The sequence below is a fragment of the Myxine glutinosa genome, chromosome 5 (genome assembly GCF_964187855.1).
Source record: "Myxine glutinosa chromosome 5, kmMyxGlut1.1, whole genome shotgun sequence".
NCBI lineage: Eukaryota > Metazoa > Chordata > Myxini > Myxiniformes > Myxinidae > Myxine > Myxine glutinosa.
The window spans coordinates 130,019,146-130,038,242 of NC_136265.1; positions in this window are offsets into that span (position 1 = coordinate 130,019,146).

Here is a 19,097-nt window from a genome sequence, read left to right on the forward strand (position 1 = left end):
AAGCAAACTATTGTCATTTACTTTTCCTACTCTTTCTTTGCCTCTCAAATTGTTTCACAGGGCACTCTCTTTTCCAACCCTGTCAAGGAAATCACCCAAAAGAATGATTTTGTCGTCAGTGGGAACATTTATGAGAACTGTACCAAGAGATGCATAGAAAGCATCCTTTACCTCGGCATCATTGGTAAATCATGGGGCATAAGCGCTGATGATGAAAATATCAAGTTCACTTCGGCCTTAGGGGAACATAAGTATCCTTCGTCGAAGACTTAAAGTCATCGATCTTTCATTGATGGAAACGGGAAACTCACTTAATACACTTATCAAAGAGTTTGGTATTGTGAAACTGACTGTGGATTCTGGAACCTTGTTGTGCATCAGTGTGTGTATGCTCCACGTAGCAACAGTTAGATTTCTTCGTTTTTCGACCGCCTCGGAGGCAACCCTATAAAGAGTGGTTTCCAAATCAAGATGAGGGAGAAAAAATATTTTAAGGGCACCTTAATTTACCCACTCCCCGTGCAGGGTGAGTTGAGGGGATCCTATAAAGGTCTGTTCCCGTCTTGCAGGTGGCTACCGAATTGTATTGTTGCCTCAATTCTCAGCAAAAGCGACCATCGTGCCTGCACCGGCTCTGTGCCGCGTCGTGACTAAAGACTCCCAACGATCACTTTGCCTCCCACCGTCATCACTTGTCTGTCGCCGCATGACTTTGAAGAAGATGGAGGGTTGTGGAGGATATGGATGAGAATGAGATGAAAACACACACAAACACCTCCACCTCTGACGTATGCACACTCACCTTTCACCTGTCTAGCTCGGATTTGAATTCTCAACCAGAAATAAACAGTCACCATGGAGTTTCACAGGTAGGGCAAGGCATCAATGTGTGTCCCGTCCCTGAGATTGACGTCAAACGTGGTGTCCCGTCTGCCAGCATCAGTTGATGGACGTTAAAGATCTCACAGTGTCCTGCACGAGGAGTAGGTCAGCTGTCACCAGCACCATGAACAGGTTACAAATTCCTGCTCAAAGCTACCCTACATGAGAATTGCAAAGGGGGCACAACCATGCCCCACAGCGAATGATGTAACTGGAAACCATGTGCTTCATACAAAAGAGGAAGACACACATACACTCTCCCATGAGGGTGAGGAATGCTGTGAGAAGTGGCTGCAAAATGAGTCTGGTTCCTGGAATCGCGGAACTACTTTCTCTTTGTATATTCCAATAGCCAGGAGGCGAATGCATGTTGGGTTAAAAATACTCCACGTGGAATCCTGCAATTTCTTTTGAAAGGACCCCCCACTGAAGTTGACGTCATGGAGGCAACAACTGTGTTATTTTGGCACGAAAGCCAAGTTTGTGTTCCAACAATGTCAAGGGTATATCATGCAGACCTATGGAATTACTTGGTGCATCCGACATTGGCATTGCCTATCGATCTTCGCAATTTCACTAACTTACGTACCACATGGTCATCGCCTTATACAAAATGAAAAACACGATTTTGTCCGAAAAATGATTTCTGCGACTGTCTTTGCAACTCGATATGCCCAAGGCCAAGTAACCTCAGAACACTAAATACCCTTTGAGTAACAGAGAAGACGACTCTGTACTGGAAACTTCGTGTGTGTAATCTTTGTTTATTGAATAACTCGTTTTGAAAAAATGTAAAACATCAACACGAGTTCCCCAATGACCGAAAGAGGGAGCATGTGTACCCTCCTCAGGAGTGCGCCTGTTTTGAGCTCAATACGAAGTCCACAACTTTGCTTCTACTGGGACTGGAAAGCTGAAACATGGTGTGCAGGTAGACATATTTGCAGTCAACTAATCCTGGAATTCGGACAGCTGTACTCTGTCTTATGATTAACTAGCTGAATGCACCCGGCGTTGCCCGGGTTCTTTTTGAATGAATTGACTACTATAATTCAGCTTTTACTCGTGGCCGTCGAACATTGACTACTATAATTCATCTTTTACTCGCGGCCGTCGAACATTGACTACTATAATTTAGCTTTTACTCGCGGCCGTAGAAGATTGACTACTATAATTCAGCTTTCACTCGTGGCCGTAGAACATTGACTCATATAATTCAGCTTTTACTCACGGCCGAGAACATTGACTACTATAATCCAGCTTTTACTCGCGGCCGTAGAACATTGACTCCTATAATTCAGCTTTTACTCGCGGCCGTAGAACATTGACTACTATAATTCAGCTTTTACTCGCGGCCGTAGAACATTGACTACTATAATTCAACTTTTACTCGCGGCCGTAGAACATTGACAACTATAATTTAGCTTTTACTCGTGGCCGTAGAACATTGACTACTATAATTTAGCTTTTTCTCGTGGCTGTAGAACATTGACTACTATAATTCAGCTTTTACTCGTGGCCGAAGAACATTGACTACGATAATTCAGCTTTTACTCGCGGCCGTAGAACATTGACGACTATAATTCAGCTTTTACTCGTGGCCGTAGAACATTGACGACTATAATTCAGCTTTAACTTGCGGCCGTAGAAAATTGACTCCGATAATTTAGCTTTTACTCGCGGCTGAAGAACATTGACTACTATAATTCAGCTTTTACTCGTGGGCAGAGAACATTGACTACTATAATTGAGCTTTTACTCGTGGGCGTAGAACATTGACTCCTATAATTTAGCTTTTACTCGTGGTCGTAGAACATTGACTACTATAATTCAGATTTTACTCGTGGCCGTAGAACATTGACTACGATAATTCAGCTTTTACTCGTGGCCATAGAACATTGACGACTATAATTCAGCTTTTACTCGTGGCCATAGAACATTGACAACTATAATTCAGCTTTTACCCGTGGCCGTAGAACATTGACGACTATAATTCAGCTTTAACTCGCGGCCATAGAAAATTGACTTCTATAATTTAGCTTTTACTCGCGGCCGTAGAACATTGACTACTATAATTCAGCTTTTACTCGTGGGCGTAGAACATTGACTACTATAATTCAGCTTTTACTCACGGCCGTAGAACATTGACGACTAGAATTTAGCTTTTACTCGTGGCCATAAAACATTGACGACTATAATTCAGCTTTTACTCGCGGCCGTAGAAGATTGACTACTATAATTAAGCTTTTACTCGCGGCTGTAGAACATTTACAACGATAATTCAGCTTTTACTCGTGGCCGTAGAACATTTACGACTATATTTCAGCTTTTACTCGTGGCCGTAGAACATTGACAACTATAATTCAGCATTTACTCGCGGCCGTAGAAGATTGACTACTATAATTCACATTTTACTCGCAGCCGTAGAACATTGACTGCTATAATTCAGCTTTTACTCATGGCCGTAAAACATTGACGACTAGAATTCAGCTTTTACTTGGGGCCGTAGAACATTGACTAGAATTGAGCTTTTACTCGGGGCCGTAGAACATTGACTTCGACACTTCAGCTTTTACTCGCGGCCATAGAACATTGACTTCTATAATTTAGCTTCTACTCGCGGCCGTAGAATATTGACTGCTATAATTTAGCTTTTACTCGCGGCTGTAGAACATTGACTACTATAATTCAGCTTTTACTTGTGGGGTGAGAACATTGACTGCTATAATTCAGCTTTTACTCGCGGCCGTAGAACATTGACTTCTATAATTCAGCTTTTACTTGCGGCCGTAGAACATTGACTACTATAATTCAGCTTTTACTCGTGGCCGTAGAACATTGACTTCTATAATTCAGCTTTTACTCGCGGCTGTAGAACATTGACTACTATAATTCAGCTTTTACTCGCGGCCATAGAACATTGACTACTATAATTCAGCTTTTACTCACGGCCGTAGAACATTGACTACTATAATTCAGCTTTTACTCGCGGCCGTAGAACATTGACTACTATAATTCAACTTTTACTTGCGGCCGTAGAACATTGACTACTATAATTCAGCTTTTTCTCACGGCCGTAGAACATTCACTTCCATAATTCAGCTTTTACTCGCGGCCGTAGAACATTGACTACTATAATTTAGCTTTTACTCGTGGCCGTAGAACATTGACTACTATAATTCAGCTTTTACTCGCTGCCGTAGAACATTGACGACTATAATTTAGCTTTTAATCGCGGCCGTAGAACATTGACTACTATAATTCAGCTAAGCTTTTAATTGCGAAGTGGGCCCAGACCGGCCTCGCCACCTAGCCTATAACCTTCCCGGGGCCCGTCCCGACATTTTTTGTATCAGAGGTTTCCTCATATCTTTCACCGTTCAGGAGATTAGCGCATGCAGACAAACAAACAAACAAACAAAGAAAAACTTTCTTTTATATATATATAGCATGTAGAAGATAGAAGATAGATGGAGAAATTCAAAGAGTGGGCGTTTCATAAATAGAATTAAGGCAATCCTCTGGGGGGCGTTTTCTCAGGAATTCCTCAGGACAGAGAGTTGAAAGTTGGCATACCTAAAGTGGCTGGAAGGATGGTCTGCAGATACGCCAAGTCACCTCTAAGCTGTCTCGCCTGGGTTGGAATCACGGCCCAGCTATAAACTGTCATTCCCATATTTCACAGGCAGGTTAATTCATCAATGTGTGTGCCGTCCTTCAGATGGACTTTAAACTGTGTATCCCGTCTGCTGGCATTAGTTGGTGGAGGTTAAAGATCCCACGGATTCCTTCGCGAAGAGTAGGCGAACTATCACTGGTACCCTAACCAAATTCCAAATTCCTGCCGTTACTTCCTGTGTTGGATTGGCAACCCGTTCAGGACACACAGCTGAAGAAACTGTTTCAGCAGCACCAACACTCTGTGTAAGAGCGTGTGGTTCATGAATGATCGATACCTGAAGTGGTGTGTTTCCACATTATGACATTCAAAATAAATGGAGAAGAGGGTTGATCACCCTCGGTACAGCCATGCTCCAGATATGCATTCCTGGATATGGTGTGGCATGGGTAGAGTGGGGGTAGTCAGGATGAACTGATCAACTCGTAGCTAAAGCGCCGTAGACTTGGCTAAATTGAAATAGGAAATAGTAGTTTCGGTGGGATAGTTATATGTCAGCGACATATTCCTTTTTATACTCTTTTGGTAATATTTTATGCATTATTCTGCAATCATCCATAATTAAACACCAAATTACTTTGAGGATATCCCCAGGGGTACTGTAGCATGAAAAGTTTTTTTTTTTTTTAAACAGGTCACAGGTACAAATCTAAACACTTCACATGAGAATACCTGGTTACCGGTGAAGCATTGATCCTGACACAGCAATATTTTGTTTGAAGATTTCTCAAATTGAATAGTTTGCCGTCTATTCAATATCGCATTTCCATACCGAATCTAAATCCGAAGTGTTTGTCGAAAAAAAAACAGAAATAAAAATGAAAAAGTTGCTGCTAAAACACATCCTTACTCAACGCTGCCCTTGATGGGAAAGGATTCGGAAGGGTTTCCAGTGTCGAACTTTTCCCTCCTTGTTCTCACGTAATTCCATGAAGATGGACATGTATTTTTCCTTGAGGATGGATATGTATTTTTCCTTGTGGATGGATATGTATTTTTCCTTGTGGATGGATATGTATTTTTTCATGAGGATGGACATGTATTTTTCCTTGTGGATGGATATGTATTTTTCCTTGTGGATGGACATGTATTTTTCCATGAGGATGGACATGTATATTTCCTTGAGGATGGATATGTATTTTTCCTTGAGGATGGACATGTATTTTTCCTTGTGGATGGATATGTATTTTTCCATGAGGATGGACATGTATTTTTCCTTGTGGATGGATATGTATTTTTCCATGAGGATGAATATGTATTTTTCCTTGATGATGGATATGTATTTTTCCATGAGGATGGATATGTATTTTTCCTTCAGGATGGATATGCATTTTGAGGGTTACCCGAAATGTTGAAGTGTCCTCCACAAGGCATTTCGTTGGAGTCAAAAGCTTTTCCGAGGTAAATAAAAACGATCTACAAATCTTCATGATGTTCTCTGCTTTTCTCTTGTATTTGCCGGGCGATAAAAATTGAATCTGCTGTTCCACGATTAGGTGTAAAACCACACAAGGATTCCCGAAGGAATTATTTCTCCAATGGGACAAGTGTGTTGGTGGGAATACGAGACGGTAACTTTCCTCCTATCGACCGGAGTTATATACCACTGTCGTTCACGCAATTTGATTTGTCTCCTTTCTTCTTGTACATGGTTATGATCATTGCATCTTACAAATCTTGTGGAACAGTCTGTTGAAATCACATGTTTAACAGACTAAGACAGTATTCTCAACAGATGAAAAGATCATTTCTCCGAGCTCCTCAATCGAGATACCGTTGTCAATGACGAGATAAATTAACGAAACATCACAATTTCCCACAAAATCAGACCTTTATATAGGCCCAAGCTTTATTGAGGTGTGAAAGGCAAATCGACAATTCCAAAAGGATAAACTAGAGAGTTCATAGAATACCTTACCCCAAGCAGTCTGGAGAAAAAGGATGTGGGAAGGGTCGTTTGGATTCTTGCTTTCCCAGCACGATTGATATTTCCTTTGAGCTGCGATGTTGTCTGAATATCGATATTCCCCAAAACTGAGAGAGAGAGACAGAGAGAGACAGAGACAGAGACAGAGACAGAGAGAGAGAGAGAGAGAGAGAGAGAGAGAGAGAGAGAGAGAGTGAGAGAGAGAGAGAGAGAAAGAGAGACAGGAACGGCAAATTTGCTTGGCCGAGGTTGTGTAAAATGGTGCAATATTTTGTCCTTGTTTTGCACTGAAGATTTTTGGAAGTGCCAACAAGGCGACAGTGCTCAAGTTTATCATTCAATTGAAATAATATAAATAAATAAACAGTAGAATTATGTGCAATGACGTCTGCAGACAGATATACGGAGTGAACCAATTGCTTCATCCCACTTTGGGAATCACACTCAGGTTAAACAGCCAGATCTGATGGAATTCCACATGGAATCTATAAATCGGGAGGAAATCTGTTTTCTCGTCTATCGTACCGACTGTTTTTAAAAGGAAACTTCTGCCTGTTGATCAAATTTGGGCTACCAGGTCAGAAGATGGTCCAGATATATATTGGACATCGATGAAGAAATAAACATGTCATCACTATCTGTATCTTGTTCAATTTCTTCAGCTTTCTTTGCGAAACATTTCTTCTTGACGTCACAAATTTGTCGTTGGATTTCTGAACGGAGATCATGGTCTCCTCTTCTTTTGGCCTCAGAAGGAATATTGTTTTGCCAGACTGTGAATGAAACACCTTCCCGACGGATTCGCTGCTTGGTGACATTGTCATTTTCATCCAATCAACATGGACTTTTCTTATTCATGAAACCAATAGATTCTTCACAAGCACCAACAATATTGTTTTTATAACGCATGCCATTGTTCTTGTACCGATACAGCTGTATTTGGGATATCGCAAAGTTTCTCTCCAATAGCACCTCTTGGAAGTAAAATGTTTTCTTCATCTTTAAGTTGTTCAGAATTTGTTTTCTTTCTTGATGCGTTTTGTTTTCATCGTTCAGGGGCATTCTGGATCTGTAATTTGGATCCGTCCGATAGTCATCAGCACCTTGCATGGTCCTGGTTATCATGATGTCCTGAGGGTCAAGGGCTCTGACACGACGTAGCCAATGTTTTGAATGAAGTTGCCTCTCGGATGTCTTGAACTTATTACTTTGTTTGTACAATTTGTCGATGATGATAATTATGTGTTCCGCACGTTTACTCAGAAGAAGCAAACCATTGTCATTTGCTTTTCCTCCTCTTTCTTTGCCTATCACTGTTTTCCAATCCCCTGCATTGAAATCACCGAAACTAATGATTTTGTCGTCAGTGGGAACATTTACGAGAATTGTACGAAGAGATTCATATTACGCATCCTTTACCTGAGCATCATAGGTAAGTGATGATGTAAATTCCTTAGGGGAAGACTATTTTGTTGATGCCAACAGGAAACTCATTTAATTTACTTATCAAAGAGTTTTGTAATGCGAAACCGACTCCATGGATTCTGGATTCTGAAAGTTTACCTTTCCACAAGAAAGAATATCCTTGTCCGTGCTCAGTTAAGTGCCCAGCATCAGAGAATCTGATTTAACTTCAGGCTTTGATGTCCATGTCATATCTCATTCATTCTCTAGCTATGTGTGCACTTCTTCTCTCGGGTCCCAAGTTGTTATTGGCCCTCAGTGTATGTACGTTCCATGTAGTAACAGTTAGACTTTCTGGTTTCTTTGTTTTTCGACCGCTTGGAGGGAAACCCTATTGAGAGCGGTTTCCCAATCAGGTTGAGTGAGCCAAACTATTTTCGGGCATCTTTTCGAATCCTCTCCCTATGTGGGATGAGGAGAGCGGATCCTATGAAGGTATGCGTAGTCGTGCAGGTGGCTGTCGAATTGTGCTAATGCCTCAACTTCCAGCACAAAGCAACCATCCTGCTTGTTCCACCGACATGTGGTATTGTGACTAAAGACTACCAGCGATCACCTTCGCCTGTCACCATCATCACTTGTCTGTTAACGCAGGAATTTGTGGAAAATGGAGGATGGTGGAGGATGTGGACGAGGAAGAATAATACACTCACGCCCATTTCCTAACAAATTCCTGCCTCTAACCCACATGGGCAGCACAGCCATGACCCCCAGGAATAATGTAATCAGATGCCATGTGCACTTACAAAAGAGGAAGACAACATATACACACCTGTGAGGGTGTGAGCTATGCTGCGAGAGGTGGATTGAAAATGAGTTTGCTTCCTGCATTAGTGGGACTACTTTTTTCATACATTCCTTTAGTCAAGATGGTATTGAGTGTTGGGTTAAAAGTACTCCACGTGGAATCCTACAGTTGTTTTGGTTTTGCACCCACCCACCCCTCCCTTGTCACCTCTTTACCCGAAGTTTACCTGGTGGGTTCCACAACTGTGTTCTTTTGTAACTTAAGCCATGTTTGCATTCTATCAACGCCAAAGGCATATCATGCAGACATATGGAATTCTTTGGCGCATTAGATATTGGCGCAGTCTATTGATCGTGGTTATTTAACTGAGGTATGGCTCGTGGTCATTGCATAGGGGAAACTGCAAAATAGGGTTTTGCCTGAAAAAGGAATTCTGCGACTGTCTTTGCGGCTTGATATTTCCAAGTTAAAACGACATAAGAACACTAAAAACCCCTTTCAGTAACAGAGAAGATTACTCTATGCTACAAACATGGTGCTTGCAATATTTTGTTTGTTTTCATTGCTGAAAAAAGCGGAAAACATCAACACTAGTTCCCCAAATGACCGTGAGAGAGCCCATGTGTACCCAACTCAGGAGCACACCGAGTTTGATCTGAATACGAGCCCACAACTTCATACCTACTGGGACGAGAATGCTGATATTTGGTGAGATTGTAGACCCAAAGGCAGTCAACTAATCCTGGAATTCTGATATTCTCTGTATAATAGAGAAAGTGTGGCCCTGAATGGATTTCTCTCATCTCCTCTTCCTGTTCAGGCTTGAGTGCCCCCAAGGCAGTGTTCTGGACCCTGTACTTTTTCTGGTCTTTATCAATGATCTCTCCGACTCTCTGGAAAATCCTCTCTATCTCTTTGCTGATGACTCCACTCTCTGCCGCTCCATTCCTCTTCCCTCAGATCGGCAGTCTGCAGCCTCCTCACTCTCTGAAGACCTGGACAAAATCACAGACTGGTCAAACAAGTGGAACATGTCTTTCAATCCTGACAAATCTCACACTCTTACTATGTCTCTCCGAAGAGACCGACTGGACAACCCTCCCATCTACTTTCTCAACAATCCTCTTGAAGAAGTTATGTCGCTCAAGCTTTTGGGTCTCACTATCTGCCATGATCTTTCTTGGGAAAACCACATTTCCAAGCTGGCCTCCAAAGCCAGTCTCCGACTGGGCATCCTCCGTCGTGCGAAGTCCTGCCTAGGCACACCTGAGCTCCTCACCACATACAAGGCTTTCATCCGCAGCTCAATGGAATACTGTTCTCCCCTATGGGCCGGTGCTCCTGCCTCACACCTAGCTCGGCTTCACGCTGTTGAAACCAAAGCTTTCAGAATCATTGGAATCTCCCGCGATGAAGCTAACTCCGAAGGCCTTTCACTCACTCACCGCAGGCAGGTTGGTGGTCTTTCTGTCTTCTACCGACTCCTCTCCGGCCTTGCTCCCCCAGCTCTATCTGTGCTGTGTCTCCCAAATATCCCTACAGGTCGCCCAAGATCTGCCAGCAACCCTCTGATGGTTAAACTGCCAAAATCAAGACTCTCTGCTCACCTTCACTCCTTCATTCCCATTTTCTCCCGCCTCTGGAACAAACTCCCACACTCCCTTCAATCCCACTCCTCCCTCCAGGTCTTTAAAACAGCTTCTTCTTCTTCTTTCGTGTATCATCAGATGGCCGGCTCAGTGTCGTGCAGCCATGCCCTCGTCTCTGGTCCTACGTCGAAGAGGCCGGCTTCTGAAGGTGGTCTGTATAGGGGGCAGGTGGTAATTATGTGTTCGGCAGTCTGCTCAGGCTCGCCGCACTCGCACGCGGGGCTGTCTGCCAGGCCCCACATCTTCAGCGATGATTTGAAGCGGCCGACCCCCGTACGTAGACGGTTCAGCAAGGTCCATTGCCGGCGTGGTAGGTCTTCTCCTACGACGCCACGTCCTGGGTCCCAGATGTAGCGGTGGATGCGGGTGGGCCCGGCCGTTTCCCACACCTGCTTCCAAGATGCCGCCAGCCATGCGCTTCTAGACAGGTCCTCAGGGATAGAACTGAGCATCTCTTGTGCCGCTTTGTTGTAGGGATGGCGGGACTTTAGTCTGCTTGGAGGCGCCACTATCGTTGTGGTGTTGTGCAGGATGTGCCAGTCGTGTTTCTGGGCATTCCTTGCCAGGGCGAGGGTAGCAGCCTCCCGTCGGAGGCCGGCCGGGGCGATTCCCGCTAGGACTGGCAGGTGGAATGTCGGGGTGGGCTTCAAACAACCAGCTACAATGCGGAGGGCGTTGTTAATGGCAACATCAACCTTTCTCACGTGTGGGCTTCTGCATTTTAAAACAGCTGTTCACCACCATCTCTTATCTTCCCCCATCCAAAACCTTGATCTTTTCTACCCCTGCTAATTCACCCCAGATCCACTTTGTTTGAAATTCCAACTTCTTTCCTGGAAGTCCTGGCAGTGTCCATGTTTTATACCTCTCCCACCCGCCCCCACCCCTTCCCATGCCTCCCCCCCCCAAAGCCCTCTCCCTCCCACAGATCTCTCGATGTCCCTGCTCTCAAATGTTGTGTTTGTGCCCTTCCCCCTCTCTCCCCATCTTGTCTACCGCTCCCCATGTTATATGTTGTATGTGTCGGTTTGTCTTTCTGTGTGATTAATGTTAGCTCTTTCACGAGCCTCGATCTTGTATACAAAAAACAAAAAACAAACAAACAAAAAAAAAACTAAAGATGGGAATTTTCAGAGGACCAATTACTCAGGAATTTCTCAGCATAGATATTTTAAACTTGGCAGACCTGAAGTGTCCTTTCGTATGGCCTATACTAGAGGCACGCACACTCGCCTCCACGCTGTCGTATGTGGCTTTGAATCATGGTCCAGCTATAGTCCAAGTGTTTCACAGGCAGAGGGATTCATGAATGTGTGCGTGTTGTCCTATGGATAAACTTTACAATGGCGTCCAGTCTGTCGCATAGTTGGTGGACGTTAAAGATCCCACCATATCTTTAGAGAAGAGTAGGCAAGCTATTGCTGGTATTTTGGCTCAATACCAAATTTCTGCCCTGACTTCCTGTGTGGGATTGGCAGCCTATCCAGGAACTGGAGCCAAATAAACTGCGTCAGTATCACCAACGCTCTGCGCAACAGCATGGTTCATGAATGGTTGATACATGAAGTAGTGTTCCACATTATAACATCCAAAAGGATTGGAGTCATGGGTTTATCGCTCTGGGTACAGCCATGCTACAGATATGCATTCCTCCATTTGATGTGACATGGGTAGATTGGCAGTCAGGGTGGAGTGAACCACTCGTAGCTGAAGTGGCGTAGACTCGGCTGAGTTGAAATAGGATATAATACCGAGGCGACGTTACAATTATATGTCAGCTACATATTCTTTTAATACTGACATGTCAGACAGCCTCCGTTGACACAGGCCATCTGCTTTTCTGGATCTTTCTTCTATCCTTTGAAATTTCGAAAGGTCTCCAACAACTGCATTCAGTGTAAATAATCTACAACTTTACAGTTGGGGCAAGGAACATCCCAACTCAACTACATACCGCCAGAAGCAAAGCAAATGGTAAATTTAATATGATGCAATGTAATGGGAAAAATTTAATATTTAATATAATGGGCAAAGGTAAATTTAATACAAATCCTATAACTGGTACCAATGGGATGGCAGCCTGTTCAATACCAGTCGTGTCTGCTGCAGCCAATCTACTCCTATACCCATGGCAATTAAACCCAGGGTTCTCTTCCCAAACTGAGAGGCAATTAATCACAAATAACTATCTGTGGAAGTCTATGCTGCCTCTCTGGGACTTATCCGTCACTCCAGTTTATGCCATAATGCTCCACAGATGCTCCGGTCGGTGTCTGGTGGGCAGTACTCATACCCGGTCCATGCAGATTGAGAGCCACGTCTATAGACCAGCCCAGCATGGCAGGTCTCTTCATGTGGGCTGTTCCATAGCCTTAGGGAGAGGCTGCTAGGCCGCGTGCCCGGGCGGCCACCTTCTCAGGTCCTTAGTGGCCCTCATTTGTGTCGCCACCAAGGTCACACCTCCCACGAGTGGTCCTCCCATGGGATGATGTGGGTGCCCAGGAGGAACCACCTTGGTTCACCGGAGAATTCAACCACCTCCATGGTCGAACCACCTTGGTTCACCGGAGAATTCAACCACCTCCATGGTCTGGCTAACACACCAGCACTAGACACTCGCTTGAACGACGCCCCGATGGGCAGGGGATGTCGCACACCACGAGACTCCCCAAGGGGCCTGGTTTGTGGCACACCAAGTGGTCAGATCACTCACACAAATCCTGCCAGTACAGCTCCCCAGTTGCCTGGAACAACCAAACTTATCAGGGCAATCTCACACAAAGTTGACTCCATTAACCCCACCTGGTCCAAATTATGCAGCCAGGGGTCCAACTCCTTCCAAGCCTGCTTAAAAATGAATTTGAAAAACATTGTCAATTATGGCTGTGTACTATGGCCCCATTCTTCAGGGGATTGCTACCCCCTCCTGCATGTGCTGCTGGCCTTGAGCCTCTCGCTCTTTCAGCCTTTCTCCATTGTCATGAAGTGTCCTCTACTTATGGCTCACAACTCCTACTTTCACACAAAAACATTAAAAGAAAACAAATTGTGGGTCCCACTGACATAGGCCCACATTGGCCTGTTTCTTTTTTATTTCTTCACTGCTGAAACTTTGTTTTGCCGTGCCCCGCAGCTGCTAGCACACACCCCATGCGTGGTGGGTCGATACATCCGGGCACCGAGTAGACCCCCACAGGTCCACCTCGAACACACTGGGTCCCAGTACGACCTTCGCCAACATCAGCCAACACACCTCAACGGGTGCAACCTTGCTCACCAGCGCAGGCTTGGACCCGCTCACCAGCAGTCTGACCTCGCTCCCACCTTGAGCAGGCTCACCCATAACCCCACACGTCACAAGTCCAAACAGCTGGCTCACCGGCTCGGCTGCTCTCTGGAGACGTGGATGCTGCGAGTGTACCGGAGCTGGTGCTGAGTTTCACCTCGTTGGTCTCTGGCATGTCACAAGGATCTCTGCAGGGTCTAACTGCGCCCATGATCGCTGTACCGCAAAGCATGTAGTTTGCTTTACACACCACATAGCCTAACTTCTCCCCATCTAAAGCCTCTATCTGGCATGTCACGTAGACAATCTCTTCCCACCAAAGCAGAGTGATGTCCACACTGGCGCAATGTCTTTCCAGGCCATAACCATTTACAAACATCCCAGTGGAATTTTCCTTGATTGCTATCCCCCTAAACCAACCCGCCATTCCACTTTTCATCTGTGCTTGCCACTGTGCCCCTAAAATCTCACTGTGTTTGTTCATTTCTCTCATTTGCTCTCTCAAATCATCCTTGTTTTCTTTCATTTCCTCGTCACGTCTCTACTTTCTTCTCTCTAATGATCTATATTTTCTTTAATTTCAACCCTAATTTGTTCTCCCAAATTATTCATTCCTCCCTTTTTGTCTCCCAACAATTCCATTAAAGCCTGCAAACCCATCACACCAGACTCCTGACCGACGCTCACACCCATTGGAGAAGAACTTCGAATGACGTCATTAGTGAGGGAGGTTCCTATCCTATGCTGCTCACCTAACTCCTCCCTCAGTTCGACTCCGACCGCATGCTCCACATGGTCCGCCATTACGTGGACATCCACTATTTTGTCCACTTTACTCTGCACGGTCAAATTCAAAATAAATCCTTTCGATGTTCAATGTTGCTCGAATAATACTTTTACATTTTCCTTGGTGAGGGTGTCGGGACAAATCCCCCACTCCTGATACAGATGTCGCATCAGGCAGCCTCTGTTAACACGGTCTGTATGCACCAGTATCTTTCATCCTGCAAACGTCCGAAAGGTCTCAAACTACTGCATTCAGTGAAACGATTGTGCAACTTCATTATTCCTCAAGGTCACCCTAATGAATTAAATTTGGTGGCTGCACACACGGGAAGCAGAAGGATGAAAGACGTTTCAATTACCTTATAAGGGTTTATTTATAATGAATACGAGGACAAAGGTGGACGGGAAGTGCAAAACAGAACAAACCAAGAGTGTCAACAAACACGAAGATAGGGGCGGGGACACGCAATCTTATTTACAGTGATGTATAAAGAACAATCCTAACCTCACAATGCGCCACAGACCACACACTTAATAAACAGTGGGGTAAGCAGGTGAGAACTTCCCCATGGTGTGATGAGTGGTGTGCAGGGTGATGGTACAGCTCAGGACCAGGAAGGGTGCAGTGGATGCGAGGGATTGTGAAGCAGCATCCACATCTCCAGAGAGCAGTCCACCCTGTCCTGGTGACGAAAGAAAGTCAGCGAGATAAACTTAGGCAGTGAGACAAAGAATGAGAGAAACAGAGAACGATTGTCTTTTCAACGGGTGACACTGCAACTCTGCCATGGGCGCACCTGCAGACCCAGGCCTCATGAACTTCTGGTATTTTCCACCAAGCTTCTGCATGGCGTGTTTTCTAGCCCGCTCTTCATAATATGGGACAGCCTTTGCCTGCTGCGGCTCCCATCATTGCCTGGCTGTTGCTTGTGGAAGGTGCCATCCTCTGGACCGCCCTGCCCCAATAATAAAATATTGGGTTAGCCCCAACAATAAAAAGAGTTTATCACTTCTTCAGGGCTCCATAGCAGACTACGCCACCATGGCTTGTGGTGCACTGACCAGACACCGAAAAGTCCTCATCTGGCTCCGCCCGCTAACAAGCCGTTTTACACATACAATCTTAACCTGAGTATTCTGTCTATAAATTACATACGCTGCCTCATCAGTGTCATATTTTCAAGACGGCTTACTCTTACATTTTCCCTGTTAACAAGAGTAAATCACTGCAACGCGAATCACAAGGACCATACTGCACTTACTACGTGCAAACGATGCAGCACCACCACATTTTCCACTTAGCAATACTGTTTTGGTAATATTTTATGCATGCTGATTACATGACAGATTTGTCAGCTTGGGAGGAAAACAGTGCAAAAAGTGATTGCAGTTGGTCCACCATACATAAACAAATGCATTTCTATATTTCCTTTTATAGGTAACTGCTGCCATTGTTTGAAACATCTGATATGGTTACAACATGTTAAAGTGTCGGAAATGGATATTCTGTAATCATCCAAAATGAAATATCAAATTACTACCAGGACGATCTCCAGGGATACTGTACTATGAAACGTATTCAAATATCAGGTCACAGGTACAAATCTAAATACTTCACAATAGAATGCCTGCATGGTTACTGGTAGACCATTGATCGTGATACTGCAGCGTTTTTGATTGAACATTTCTCAGAATGAATAGTTTGCCATCTATTGAATATTGTATTTCCATACGGTGTGTGAATCCAACGTGACATGAGTAAGAAAAGCATGAATAAAATAAAAAACAAAGTTGGTGCTAAAACACATCCGTCAATACCGTTATTGATGGGAAAGGGTTCAGATGGGGTTCCAATGTCGAACCTTTCCCTCCGTGTTCTCATGTAATTCTATGAAGATGGACATGTATTTTTCCTTGAGAATGGATATGTATTTTTCCTTGAGAATGGATATGTATTTTTCCTTGTGGATGGGTATTTATTTTTCCTTGAGAATGGATATGTATTTATCCTTGAGAATGGATATGTATTTATCCTTGAGAATGGATATGTATTTATCCTTGAGAATGGATATGTATTTATCCTTGAGAATGGATATGTATTTTTCCTTGAGAATGGATATGTATTTATCCTTGAGAAAAAGAAAAAAAAAAGGTCTAGGGGGGTTTACCAGGGGTCAAAGTGCATCCAGGTTTGATCCCCGAAAATAGGTATTTGCTTTCTTCAAAGAAACTGCACATACGATTCCGATGAAACTAGACCACAACGTTCCGTTTGTCACCCGTGATGTACCAACGTTTGTGGCCAGCATGAAAACAATCGGAGTCTACGGGGGGAGGGGGGGGGAGGGGGAGGCCATGTTTCCCCCTCCACACCCCCAAAGTAGCTATTTGTTCTTTTGGCTGAAACTACATACACAATTTCAAATAAACTTCACCACGACCTTATTCACCCGTGATGTACCATTGCTTGTTCAAAGCATTACAAAAATTGGGGTCAGAGGAGATATACGGGGTGAGGGGTGAGGTGTGGGGGAGGGAGAGTTGGTGAGGAGGCGGTTTACCCCCAAAATAGGTATTTTTGATGGAGTGGTTTAGGTTTTGGGGGAGTGGGCCGGGTGCGCCCCCTGGATTAGGGTTGCCACCCGTCTCGTATAATACGGGATCGTCCCGTATTGGATATTAAATGCAGTGTCCCGTATCGAGTCAATACGGGACGCTTACCCCCAAAATAGGTATTTTTGATGGAGGGGTTTAGGTTTTGGGGGAGTGGGCCGGGTGCGCCCCCTGGATTATGGTTGCCACCCGTCCCGTATAATACGGGATCGTCCCGTATTGGAGATTAAATGCAGTGTCCCGTATCGAGTCAATACGGGACGCGATTTGTCCTGTATTTTCATGCACACCATCCTTTCATAATACACTAGGTCTTCGCAATGGTTAGAATGACATGATAGTTAATAAAACCAAAACCGTTTCGCAAGACATAGCGCAGATGTTCCCAATCAAAAATTGCGGAAGAGAATGGTCAGTCAATTAATTGATGTGGTGTTGAGTAAAAGGAAAACTTACACAAATCTGCTCTTTAGGAATGCACATATGTGAGATTTAACTGAGATATTGACTGAATCTCATTATCTATACTGCTGCTCAGACAAGATGTATTTTCATTGATCTGCCAACAATGTGGGACAGCACAGACTACATAGCCAATGCCAATGGATGAGTCTTACACGTCAGTAAAATGCAATCTTTCTGATCCGCAGCCTAAGCAGTGGATCTGAACCTGTGAAGTTTCTTTCATATCCACAGAACTAGTCATACTCAGCTGCTCACACTTTACGTAGAGAGATGTGTATGTCCATAAAAGCATGAAACATGGCTTAAAAGTGGCAACAATTTCAAAATGTTCTAGTGGGGGGCCGGGGCGGTGGGGTGTCCCTTATTTTTCCACATTGAAGGTGGCAACCCTACCCTGGATCCGCCCTTGGTAGTTGGTAAGCAGTCTATAACATGACAACCAATCTGACCTATTGGCCCAATTAACACAACAAAATACAGCGCAAAATTCACCATTTTAACAAAAGCAGAAACGATGATACAATCCACGTGGTTTCCTTGAGTTTGCTGTCCGTGGTAATCCAACATGGCGGATCGCAAATATGGTGACGTCACATGCAGATTATCGGGGGAGGGGTGTTCGTGTGAGGAGGTTGAGGAGGTTAAATGGAAATAACATCTCCTATTGGCTGTTAAATCAATTACAATGTAATAATTCAAGAATGGGTTTTAACATTGACATTACTATTATTGTGATTAAAATAAAAATACGATCAAGACACTTCCGGTGTCCCAAACCACCCCGAAAGCAACTCTTCCCCAAAATAAATATATAACGATTAATTTATTTAAAAATTAATAAGCAATTATAATGAAGACTTAGAATGTACCAATTTGATCGCCCTTCAACTCCTCATTATTTAAATACGAGGAAGGCTGACGTCACAAATGTATGACGTGGTGACAACGGAACAACCGAATATTGTTTGCGAACAATCATTTCAATGCCGATATCTCGTGGTGTTCAACGTGTGTTCGTGAGCTCGTGGACTTTTTCATTGAATCTTTCTCCACACACCTCCTCCGCCCCCCCCCCCCCCCCCGCACGATTTTTATTTGCCAAGAAGGGTCTTTCTTAGAAGACATCGCGACGAAGGTACCTGTCACGGGTTTTCACAACATTAAGTGAATTTAATCTTTAAAATGTCGAGTATTGTGTGTTAATGTTAATCATCAATGTACGAACTCACCTCCTCAGGAAAAACACGTCCTCACCTCGTTAGTTGTCATGTATGAAGTGCAAATAATCACCGTTGTATCCCACCCTCGTCGCCATGTAAAGTATCTCGACAAACTACGATCAATTGTCGTACACGTTTATTCATTCTGCCGAGACAGGCCCGATTCACCTCAGCGCCATCCGAGCTCGCGCGTAGTGGTACAATGCGGTTACGGTGTAGGGATACAACGGTGATTATTTGCACTTCATACATGACATTAGTGTCGTTTATTATTTATTAATGATGATCTCTGTGAGCGTGAGGTGCTTTAGGATGAGACACCTTGATTGTGTTCGCACTAAATACGAACTTACTTCTCCGAGTCATTGGGAGTTGTGT